The sequence below is a fragment of the Nothobranchius furzeri genome, chromosome 5, assembly GCF_043380555.1.
Source record: "Nothobranchius furzeri strain GRZ-AD chromosome 5, NfurGRZ-RIMD1, whole genome shotgun sequence".
NCBI lineage: Eukaryota > Metazoa > Chordata > Actinopteri > Cyprinodontiformes > Nothobranchiidae > Nothobranchius > Nothobranchius furzeri.
In genome coordinates, this window is record NC_091745.1 from 69,097,443 (window position 1) to 69,109,577 (window position 12,135).

Consider the following 12,135-nt stretch of genomic DNA (forward strand, 5'->3'; position numbering starts at 1 on the left):
ACAACCCAAAACTGTCTGATGTCCATAGCCAGTGCACGAAAAGCATTCAGTTACTTTGCGGTTATCACAAAATCCTCCGTGACTGAGATGGAACACTTCGGGATGGAGCAACAATGGTATTAAATTTTCTCCATTTGTACATGATAGATATTATTCTGGATTGGTGGAGTCCAACCTCTCTAGAGGTGGTGTCGTGACAGTTTCAGCCTGTTTCTGAGGCCCTTGGTAATCTACTTTGATACACTTGCACCAGCGTTATCTAACACTTTAAAGTATTCATTCCCGCTCACATTTGATCAAATTTTACCTTCAAGTCACTCGCTAACCCCGGGGTTTCACTTACTTTCACAGACTTTAATATTAGATCATTCTCCTCATTAAAAAGGACCAAATTAAATATATTTGTCTCATTCATTTAACAGGGTTCTCTGTCAGGCACCACTGCTAGTCTCACCTGTTCAAAGAATCTGTAATTTCAAACTGGATCCAGTTTCTGAGGCAGCAAATCATTTAAAGACTTTATTATATACTATTTATGTATTTTATCCTTGTTCATCATGACCAAACTAAATCAATACGATTGCTCTGCCCAGACAACTTTACATCACAACGTCCTGCTCTTTGCACAGATGGTCTCTGTGGTTTTTCAGTAAAACTCTATTTGAACAGTCAACTGTTTCCAGTCTTCTGTTTTCAGCCATGCAGAGCTTTTGTTGTCCAACAGTCTGTTGAATTAAGATTCATGACACCAATGTCCAAATATACATGCACATGGTGTTATGGTGTATTTCTCCAGTCCAATCCATCCTTCTTTAAAAGGCCCTTTAAATACTACAAATTCAAAGTTCCATAAAACAGTGTAAGCTACATGATAAAGCACAGCAGCATCACATAGATTTAACCCTCTCAGGCTCAAAATAAGTTTTGATAAAAGGACGAACAACAAGGTAGGTAGGTTTTAACCAAGCCCCCACAATGCGGCTCAAAAATTGAGGCCAACCCGGAAGTACCAAAAATTGCAGTTCCAATCTTCACTTCATTTTTTTCAGTAAGTAAAATTATATTTATGTATTTTAGGTCACTGCCGAGCTGAGCTTAGATTTTAACATGTACTGTTTAGCCATGATATTTAAATGTAATAGGGTAAAACCCAGTGCATTTAACATAATGCTGCACTTTAGAAAATGGGTTGAAATATAACATGTTGGTGGAGCCGGGTTCCGAGCAGAGACGTTGGTTTGCCCACCTGAGCCGGCAAAACACGGGTATGTCCCAGAGCTGATTGGTCAGACACCAGCCACCAAGTTTGAGCAGAGAGTTCCAAGCCCTGCCACATACACGACCAGCTCGACAACCCAAAAGTAAACGCCAAGTTTAGTGAGAGGCAATCACCCGCGGGAACAAACCCCTGCCCTTATAAGAGGGTGCCCTCAACAGGTGATTGGTTAAGCAGCATCCCCCAGCTGCAAACGATCACCCTGCTGCACTAGCATTGTTCTGCAGTTAGCATTAAAATGACCAACGTTTAAATATAGTAGAAATGGGTTAAGGGGAAGTGTCTAAGCTGATGATGCCTTAAGTCAACTTTGTCAGAATGAACCGTTTCTTTGTGGCCATTACAACATTACTAATTTACAGAGGAAAACAGGTCAGAGACGACACAGGCACTTTCGGTTTGCTACATTAGCCACCCCAAGCTGCCTGTATTCAACAACAACAAGGTAAATGTGATTTTAAATCCTAGGACCACTTTAATTTGAGCTGCTTCAGGTGGGAAAAGCTACACATTTCTATTTTTCTGATTATTATCCATTATCAGCCTCCAGATTTTTCACTATATGAATAAAAAACTGGGTTGAGGAGCCTGGTCCTACCTGTAAAGTATCAGCAGAGCTGCCAAAAGCCTTAATTTCTGTTTTTCTATCAACAGTATCATAACGTAACATCCAGATATGGTCAGAAACAACTAAATCATCTGGAAGACGATGAAAATACACATTCATTTCTTTTTGTCACCTTTCCAAAAGGTCGTTGATTCTGCTTGATTTGATTCAAAAGGTAGATTTAAGGGAGGGATGAATATGAAACACTAGAAGGTGCTTATTTAAATAAATTAATTTGAATAAGTAAACCATTATCATGTTTCTGATGTCAATTGTTACGAAAGTTACTTTTAGATCATTCTTACAGATTTTCAGCTTATTTGTCTTTTATTTTAAACACCAGCAATCAGCTCCCAGACTCAGATTTTCACCTCAAATCAGACTAATGTTCTATTTGTGGGATTTAGAAGGTAAATTTACTTTCTGGGATTTGTGTAAATATAGGTTTAATTTTGCTCCACAAACCGAACAAAGTGTTCTTGGTGCTCATCCAGAAGCCACAGAGTCGAATGAATAAAACAAGAAGGACTGAACTCATCATCATCATCCTTTTTTTAAACAAAACAATTTGACAGCAAACCCACTGCACTCAGACCTCCTCACCCCTGGTATTGTTACTGCCGTACTTCACCGAGCTGCACCGGACTACAAGAAGGAAACAGACCCAAAATGGAAGAGGGGTCAAAGAGGAGGACGTGTTCTTCTGCCAAAAGTTCATCTGGAAGTTCTAGCCAAAGATAGATCCTTCTTTTTATGTGCTGATATTTGAAAACATCAAGCTTGCTTCATTTTTTTGGGGGGGGGGCAAAACTTCAAATTACTGCTCTACGTCAAACTGATGGTAGATAAGACCTACAGCTCCCCGAGGCCATGCCCTGATGCTGAACAGAAAATGATGAAATATCATCAAAATTGAGGGGTGTGTGGAATACAAATCACTACTCGAGTCAGAAGAAGTGTGTGCAACTCCTCTCTGCATGAACTGGTTCTCTGTTAAAGCAATGCAACATATATAGGAGGCTGTAAAGGTGCAGATGTGAGATCTGCATGCAGATATTCCTACGAGGATTACTCTGACAGCATTTTTGCTGTGGAGGAGCACATAGGATTTCTCAGATGGTTACCTCACCCAGATTTGTGTTGAAAATCCCCTCCCATCACACGTGTGCATTAGCATGACTCCTACTGTGTTGTTAGCCTGCCCTCTGCATCCTTCTACCTCCCATCAGGCTCTGTGGAGAAGCAGGTGCTGGGAGGCACATGTATCATCTGGTAAAGAAGGTTAAATAAAAGGCTAAACCCAAGCTGGACATGAAGTAACAAATATTTCATTAGCCTTGACATCCAGAGGTGGATCTTAGATTAACATTGATCAACAGTGAGCTGCTTGTGTGGCAGAATTTCTGGAGAGGAAATGATTTAGGATTATATGTCCTTGAACGTGTTTTAAACACACAATAATGGCTTTCTGGGACTGGCCGGTTAGTTCAGTCACCATCTGGTGTGTGCATGGGGAGCTGACTCGTTTAGATGCCCAAAAGCTTTGGTTATATATTTTTTTGGATTAAATTCACATATTAAAATTGGGATTGTTCAATATTATTGGTCTACCATTAATATTGGTCGATATTGGAATAAAAATTTAAAGGTGCATTATGTAGAAATAAAGTAAAAGTGACATCCTGTGGTAAAATGTGGTTACTGCAACCACTTTAAACAACTCTGGAGATTTTTTGACGGCCGTTGTCTAATTACAATTGTTGGCGCTGCAGTATTAGCTCGCAGGAGACACGGCAACCCCACACTCACTGATGGTAAACAGCAGTTACGTTCCTCCATCCTTTGTTTTGAAAGTAGAAAAACTGACAATCCCCACAGCCAGCTGGATATGAAATATGTTTCAGTATAACCTTCCTTTCAGAATGACTGAACCATTAGACTCTTTTGGGATTTTCAGACTGTAAAATTCTCAGTATATTCTTACATACTGCACCTTTAATAATGGAAAATATTGGAATCCGTTTTCAGTCTTTTACATACCAAACACATATTGTACATTCAAGTTTTCAGCTACTTCTCCTCTCTCTCAAAATATCAAAGTATCACAGATCTGAGGTAAAGCTTTTGAGATACTTTAGTTTATTTGGCATAACTTGTGACCGGTAAGTGGCTTGTATTTGTGTAGCACCTTCTTAGGGTTCTACAACCCCCCAAGGCGCTTCACAACACAATCAGTCATTCACACACTCCCACATTGGTGGTGATAAGCTACGATGTTAACCACAGCTGCCTTGAGACACACTGACAGAGGCGAGGCCTGCCAAACACTAGCACCACTGGTTCCTCCAACCACCAACAGCATGGTTGGTTAAGTGTCTTGCCCAACGACACAACAGCAGCATTGTTTAGTCAGAGCCGGGAACGATCCTACAACCTTCTGATTACTAGACAGCCCGTTCTACCTCCTGAGCTACTTCTGTCTCTATTGTAAAGTTGGAATTTGCCCTATGTAGTGAACATATGCTGTCCTCACAGCACATAGCTGTGAGGACAAAAGCCTAATGTCATTCTAAAACCGTATGTATTTTTTTTTCTTATTTATAAAAGGGGAGATATGAAAAACTCACATTTTGTGCCGCCATGTAGGTCTCTACTGCCTAAATGCTCCAAACATAAAAAAAAACATCCATCCATTTTCTGTCAGTGTTAGGTTTTAGGAATTCTGTGGCTAAAAATAGCCTTTTCAAAAAAGTCCCTGTTTGTGATGTCACAAGGGGGAAATGAACATAGAACCACCTCTCACCTCTCCAGGCTGACGGAGCAGCAGCTCTTCTCCAAGCCTCTCCCATATATCGGAACTCGTCAGCTAATAGCAGTCTGAGCGGGGCAAGCTCTAGTTTGTTTTCTTAAAGTGACAGAGCCTTGAAACGGCTCATTCTGGAAGGTGTTGAAAATGTCAGGAATAAAACTGCTGAAATCACCTCATGTGAGAGGATTTTTTGTGTAATGAACATGAACCTGATTTTTCTTGACATTAGAACTATTATTACTCAAGAAAAAAGTCATGATATATACCTTTTAATGAGCAAACCTGATCAAATGACTGGAAAATGAACATCAAATATTCTTACTTAGCAAAATCTAAATTAATGTAGACAATTACTTGCACTCTCACACACAGAGAGACTCAAGCAGCTGAATTTCTGGCTTGCATTATAATGTAATTATACAGAAACATGCAATAAAGTTAACCACCTTTAAAGATTCTGTGCAAAATATCATGAATTTACTGAGTCCCCCTCAGGATCTGCAATTGCAAATTAGATTTCAGGGATTTTGCTTTGGCAAAACTTACCTTTTTTGCAGAGGAACTGTAGGTTAAGAGTCATTCATCTCACTCTAAAGGTCCTGGATATCAGGTAGGCTAGCTATTAGCTGCCAGCATGTACAATTGCTCAAAGATTTGAACTTATTTAAACATCTCCTTCAAATCAAAGAATGCAAATTCAAATAATTCAGGTGAGATTTAAAGAAAAGACTAGAATTACATTGATTTTTGCTGCAGTCCGTGAAACAGGCTGCAAATCTTTTCCGAGGGCATCAGGTGGATTTCCGTCTGATAATTTCCTGCACAGGCAGGTCGTTTGTCATTTGCGGGACAGGAGACAAAGATGTGCACTCTGGGAGTCAAGCTGTTTTCTCTCTTTATCATCCACAGTCCTGACAGAACCAACACAGAAGGTCAGGGGTAGAACGGATCCTTAAGATAGGTGGCTGAAATAAGATTACTGCAGTGGAACAAAAGCTACTTCAGGGCCTCACAAATCAGACCTCCTCCTGGGTTTCTACCTTCAAATGTTTCTAATCTCAGCTCTCAGGGAGACTTTTCTCTTGGTGAACTCTTCCCACTGCTGGTGAGATGTGGAACTGCAAGTTTAGGCTGAAGAGATTTTTAGCAATCTTTTTTTTGTCAAATCATTATTATTGTTTTATCCAATTCACAAGAAGTTTAATCCTTGCAGATCAGATGGCTTTGGATTTATTTCATTCTGAGAAAGTTTAAAACATTTTGAACAATTTAATCCTTCAGGTTTGAACTAGTTCTGCTATTATTATTTTAGAAAATAATCAGTGTTTAACATGCAGACTGGATATCTTCCTTGTGTCCTACACATATTTCCTGCTTTAGCTTCTGGTAGAAAATAGACGGTAGGATTTGAAAAGCTCTAAAGATCTAGGTTAAGCTGTTGCTTACACACCCATATTGAGTCCCGACGGGGAAGGCTGTTGTTGTTTTGGCACCCAGGAAACAGCAGAAAACGTCTCAGCTATTAGAAGCTAACCGTTCGCATTAACAGCTCCACCACATGGCAGAACTCCTCCAGATTTGTGTTATTTGTGGAGATAAAACCTCAACGTTGTAGAGCAAACAGAGTCAGTAGTAGTCACATTGTTGTTAGCCAATCAGAGGCGCGATGTCCAAATATCAGGAAATACGACCAAATTCTGTCGTCTGAAGCTTTCTTTTTTGACTGAATTCTCCGTGCTGAAACAGGCGCCAGAGATTTATTTCTCCATAGTACGAGTTACAAAGCATTAATTTCTACTAGAGACTACTGCAAATGTATCAAAAACATGAGTGAAGGACCTCTTTAATAAGGACATAACATGCAAAATTTATAATGTAACTTCCTTTTGTGCAGCCATCTGAGTCTCTTCTGTCTATAAACTCAAAATGTGGGGGGAAAAAGCTGTACATCCATTTTCTTTCAGTGTTTGGTTTTAGGATTTATGGACCTAAAACAGGCCAGTTTAAAATATCCCCGTTTGTGACATCACAAATTACATCTCACCTGGAGGAGAGCAGCTACTGCTAGAGAAGCTGTATTCCGAGCCCCTCCCAAATATCAAACCTTCTCAGCTTATCGCAACCAATGAGGAGATGAGTGGGCGTGGCCACCTCCAGCTTGTTTTCTTAAAGTGGCAGAGTGGCTCATTCTGGAGGGTACTAAAACTGTCAAGAATAAAACTACTTAAATTGTGCAAATTTGTGCAAGCTTCCTAAACACGTTTTGTATCGATCATAGAACTGCCATACTTTAAAAAAAAGTCTTGATTTGTCCCCTTTAATACAAATTTCCGGTCTTTTTGGAAGTTTTTTTTTTCCTGCAGCAGCAGTCTCCACACCAACATTAATGCTCTATAAATACATCCCAATCAGAGCACTTCCACTCTTCGGTTCCTTTTATAACTACAAGGTCAAAACATTACAAATGCATAATCGTCATAATTAGGTAATCATGACTAAAACCTGCTGAGAAGCAAATGAGAAAAACAAAGAAGGTCAGATGATGAAGTAAGCATCAGCAAAGGTCAAAGGAGGGAATATTTGTAAGTGGGATGAAATGTTCCATCCAGAAATCCTGTAATGAGGAGAGAGACTCTAACTACTTCATAGATTTAACCCTTGTAGCGGTGAGGATTAGTTGCATTTATTAAATGATCAATAAGATGTGATATTCCATATAAATATGAATTATCGATCTGATTGGTCTTTGAATATTTGATTTAATATTACTCTAGGTTCTTTGACTATTCAGGGAACACATACTTCATATTAACTCAGACAGAGTCAAGGGTAAATTAATTTAAACTAATGATTACACATGACAAAGTATGAATGAAATGATGGAATGTAAGCTAGATGTTTGTAGCAAAACCTGGTGAAGTATCTGAGAGATCTTGTGATGTCTGGGTTGTAAAATCAGTTTGTCTGTGTGGTTTAATAAGCTAGAGATTATGATAAAACCATCCGACACAATCGTGCAGAGTCTACCATACCCTTGTGTGACGGCCGCTCTCCACGGTGCGGAGGGAGGACAGCACGAGTTCACTGGATGTCGTCGCTACAGGAATATCAAAGAGCTGTAGTTCCCTTCGAATTCAGATTTCCAAGGCCATGAGATGCAACCAGTGTCTGCAGGTTGGACGTCTGAGGTGTTGTTGTGTCTGATATCAATCGCAAGCGTTGCAGAGCGACTGTGACCTTGGTCAAAAGAGAGAATGGTTCCAAATGCTTGCTCACCCGACCGGCCTAATCGGGAGGCGGCTGGAGAACTGACTAGATCAGGAAGTGATTTTATCAATTGCTGTTGACTAATTTAGACAAATCATAATTTGACAAGATTAAAGGGCATTACTAAATACCTCACTTCCTCATTCAGAGACTTAGAGGTTAACTCGTCATGTGAAGTGAAAACGTTATAACACATTACTGTGAAGTGAATGTAAAAATGTTAACAACATTAGGATGTGTGAAAATACTGATAGATTTAAAGTGACAGTGTGTATTTTTCCTGGCGATAGGGGGCAGTAGATACCTAAATTGTTGCAAGCAAGCAGTATTTTTGTCTTGGAGTAAGACCTTACCAACGGATGCCCATTAGGGTCAAAAAGCCTCGGGGAGTGCAAACTTCAGCAAAATTTCGAGCACATCAGACTCTCTTTCATCACTGGCGGCAAGTGAAGAGGTAAATGTTTAAAACAACAACATTTAACTCATTAACTGTCATTGACGACTAAAGTTGTCATTTGCATTTTTTTACAGTGTGGGCGACGGAACGAGCACCCGCACCGTGAGAACAAACATCCCAGCTCTAAAGCTGATCTTCATCCTCGTACGTCACATGTCACGTGACCAGGAAGCAGAAAATTCATGTGTTAGGAGATCGTTTTGGGCCGCTGCAGTAAAAAAAAAAGTCAAGCGCAAACCAGAAAAGCTTCTGCCAATCACAATTCGACAACGGATTATGAAAGAAAGGATTACGCTCGAAACGCTAAGAGGTGAGTCTACTCTTTGTTTTGTTGGTTTTGGCGTTGACATCATCCTAGCGCACGACGTTCTGTAACTCTTAAAAGTTAAAACGCTGAAAAACGCTGAAAAACGCTGGCAGCGAAGGGCTTTTCTGATCAGGAATCAGCTGGCAGTGAATGAGTTAAGAATGGCAAAAGTTTTGTAACCATTTGTTACAAGTCAGTTTGCATTTTATCATCATGGGCTCCCGTAGAAGGAAACATGGCATCTAATATGGCGTCGCCCATAGACTTAGACCCATATATTGTAGACCTGATTTTTATGGTTATATATTACAAAGCCACCAATATTTTTCAACAACTGGGCTTAATTTCATTCATTTTCAACAACAATTTGATGGATATTTCCATAAATTAATAGTAAAAACTACACATTGTCCCTTTAACATTAAAATCAACAACTACTGATCTGGTGTAGTTTAAGATCTGAATTGACTAATTGCAGGAAAAGTATTAATTTTAACCCATCAGTCACTAACGTAAAGTATAAGACAAATTTTTCAAACACTTCGGATTTAAAACAAATTGTTCATTCGACTGATTATATGAAGTTTTAAAGTAATTTATGTCAGGGAAGATAAACTTTATTCAGAGAGTAAAAGATAAGAAGTCCTGCATCTTGCAGCCTTGAGGCTCATGACGCACACAGGATGTGTGAAGAATATCGGCACCACGGTGTCAGATTGGCCTGTATGAAGCAGTTTGGCCCTGCAAGTGGTCATTTTGGATGAGATCCTTGGCCTTTTGGTGCGCTACACCCTGCAGCTCTAGACGCAGACATATTCACCCAAAGAACAAGATATTCAGTAAAACTGCTATGTCACGACATATGTGATTATGATCATGGTCTGAGACATCAGTAGTTTAACTTTACAGTTAAATCAATGACACAACAAATGCAAACTGGTGTTAAATCAGCATTTTATTTTAATAACACCTCTCCTGATCAGTTAGTTCTTGCTCTGGTCCTACAAAAGTAAGAACACAGGTGTTGCAAAATGTTTGGTGCAATAATTTTATAAATTAGCAGTTTACCAAAACCCAATTGGAGCTTGTTTCATTTCAATACATTTAATTCCATAATTCGAATGAAAATCAAACACTGACGTTTTTGGTGCTCTATAGTTTGTTTGTTTTTTCATTTCATTTAATATGAAATATGACCCTAAACTCATAGGAGAACACCACATAGGAATGCTCTGCTTCTACTTTTAATTACATTTTGCTTTGCCTCTGCAGCACGTCTTCTACATTTAAAATGTGTGTTCAGCCATTTTCTCTGATTGATTAACCCTTTGATGCATAATGGTCACTACAGTGGACAGGTACTCAAAATTGTTATTACTTTATTTTTGCTATTAAGCACAGCTTTTGAAGACTTTATTGCATGTGAGCCCCTCCATTTGGACTTAAGTAAGTCAAGCCACCATATTTCATGTTCAGAATGCACGTTGTCCACTGAGATGGACATGTAATAAATTATTTGTAAATTAACAAAATGTTACAAAAAATATTTGTTGAAATTTGTTTCATTCACACCTAAAGATGGATGAAAAAAATTGTTTAAAAAATCACGGCTGAAGATCTCATAATTCATGCATCAGAGGGTTAAGACCCACAAACTGTGCAACACTTAATCATGATTTAACAAGCAAGCACATTTATTTAAATAAACTAATTCAATGTCAAGCATTCCTTAAAGTGTTGCATATCCCCATCCACCTGTTATGTTGGGAATAAATTGAGCCATAGCTGACTGGGTGAAATCATAAAAAATAATAATAATAAAAAATAGATGCTTATGTTTATGTATTTAGCAGACACTTTTGTCCAAAGCGACTTACAAGTGATAATCGGCATGTTGCCCTTGAGGCTAACAACAACAATAACAACAACAACTTGACATCAATCATGGAGAGTAGGGAACAAGGAGTGGACAGTAGAGAGGGGGGACGGATGCAGGGAGGGTGCTAGTTAAGAAGATGCTCTCTGAAGAGCAGGGTCTTCAGGAGTTTCTTGAAAATTGAAAAGGAAGCCGCAGTCCTGGTAGTGCTCGGTAGGTCATCCCACATTTGTGGAACGATACATGAGAAGAGTCTGGATTGTCCTGAGCGTGGTGTAGGCACTGCTAGCCGACGACCCTGTGATGACCGGAGCGGCCGGGCAGAGACATAAGCCTTTGCAAGAGGATTCAGGAAGATGGGAGCCGTACCATCTCGGACTTTGTATGCTAGTGTTAGCAATTTGAATTTGATGCGTGCTGCTAGCGGTAGCCAGTGGAGCTCAATGAACAGAGGGGTGATGTGTCCTCTTTTAGGCTGATTGAAGACCAGACGCGCCTCTGCGTTCTGGACCATTTGAAGAAGTCTCACAGTATAGCCTGGAAGACCAGTTAGAAGGGCATTGCAGTAATCGAGACGGGAGATGACAGTAGATTGCACCAGGAGCTGGGTGACATGTTTTGTTAGGTATAAGAGTGCTCCCAGAACACCTACCCACTCCACAAAACTATCAAGTGCCAGGCCTGACCAATAAAGAGCTGCAGAGTGGTGTCAAATATGCAGTATCTTGCATAATTTGTTAGTGCTTATCATATGTGTCAGGACCGACTCTCAGCTAAGATATCCAATTACATTCAAAATATGCTAAATTTACTTAGTTAAAGCATTATTTTGTTTGTTTTACAAATACGAATTAGCTCTGTATTCAATCACAAATACGGACAAATGTATTATAGCTCATCTTTTATTAAAAAATATATAAGAATAATCAACTCATGGATGTAATTTTCACTTTAGAAGTGGGGGGACACGGGGGTGTGGGGTGTGTGCGTGTGTGTGTGTGTGGGGGGGGGGGGGTTCTTTACAGTATACTCTAATGGGAAACAGGCTTTTCCGCTTGGTCCTAGAGCTCAACCAGTGTCAATTTAATATAGTGTAATATTGTTTTTGGATGGTTAAAAAGTGCAGGGGTCAAAACTTGACTTTGGAAAAAGTGGGCTTACGTCCATGAATCGTCGTCGTCGTCGTCGTCTTCCTCCGCTTATCCGGGTCCGGGTCGCGGGGGCAGCATCCCAACTAGGGAGCTCCAGGCCGTCCTCTCCCCGGCCACCTCCACCAGCTCCTCCGGCAGGACCCCAAGGCGTTCCCGGACCAGATTGGAGATGTAACCTCTCCAACGTGTCCTGGGTCGACCCGGGGGCCTTCTGCCGGCAGGACATGCCCGAAACACCTCCCCGGGGAGGCGTCCAGGAGGCATCCTGGCCAGATGCCCAAACCACCTCAACTGACTCCTTTCGATCCGGAGGAGCAGCGGTTCTACTCCGAGTCCCTCCCGAATGTCCGAGCTCCTCACCCTATCTCTAAGGCTGAGCCCGGCC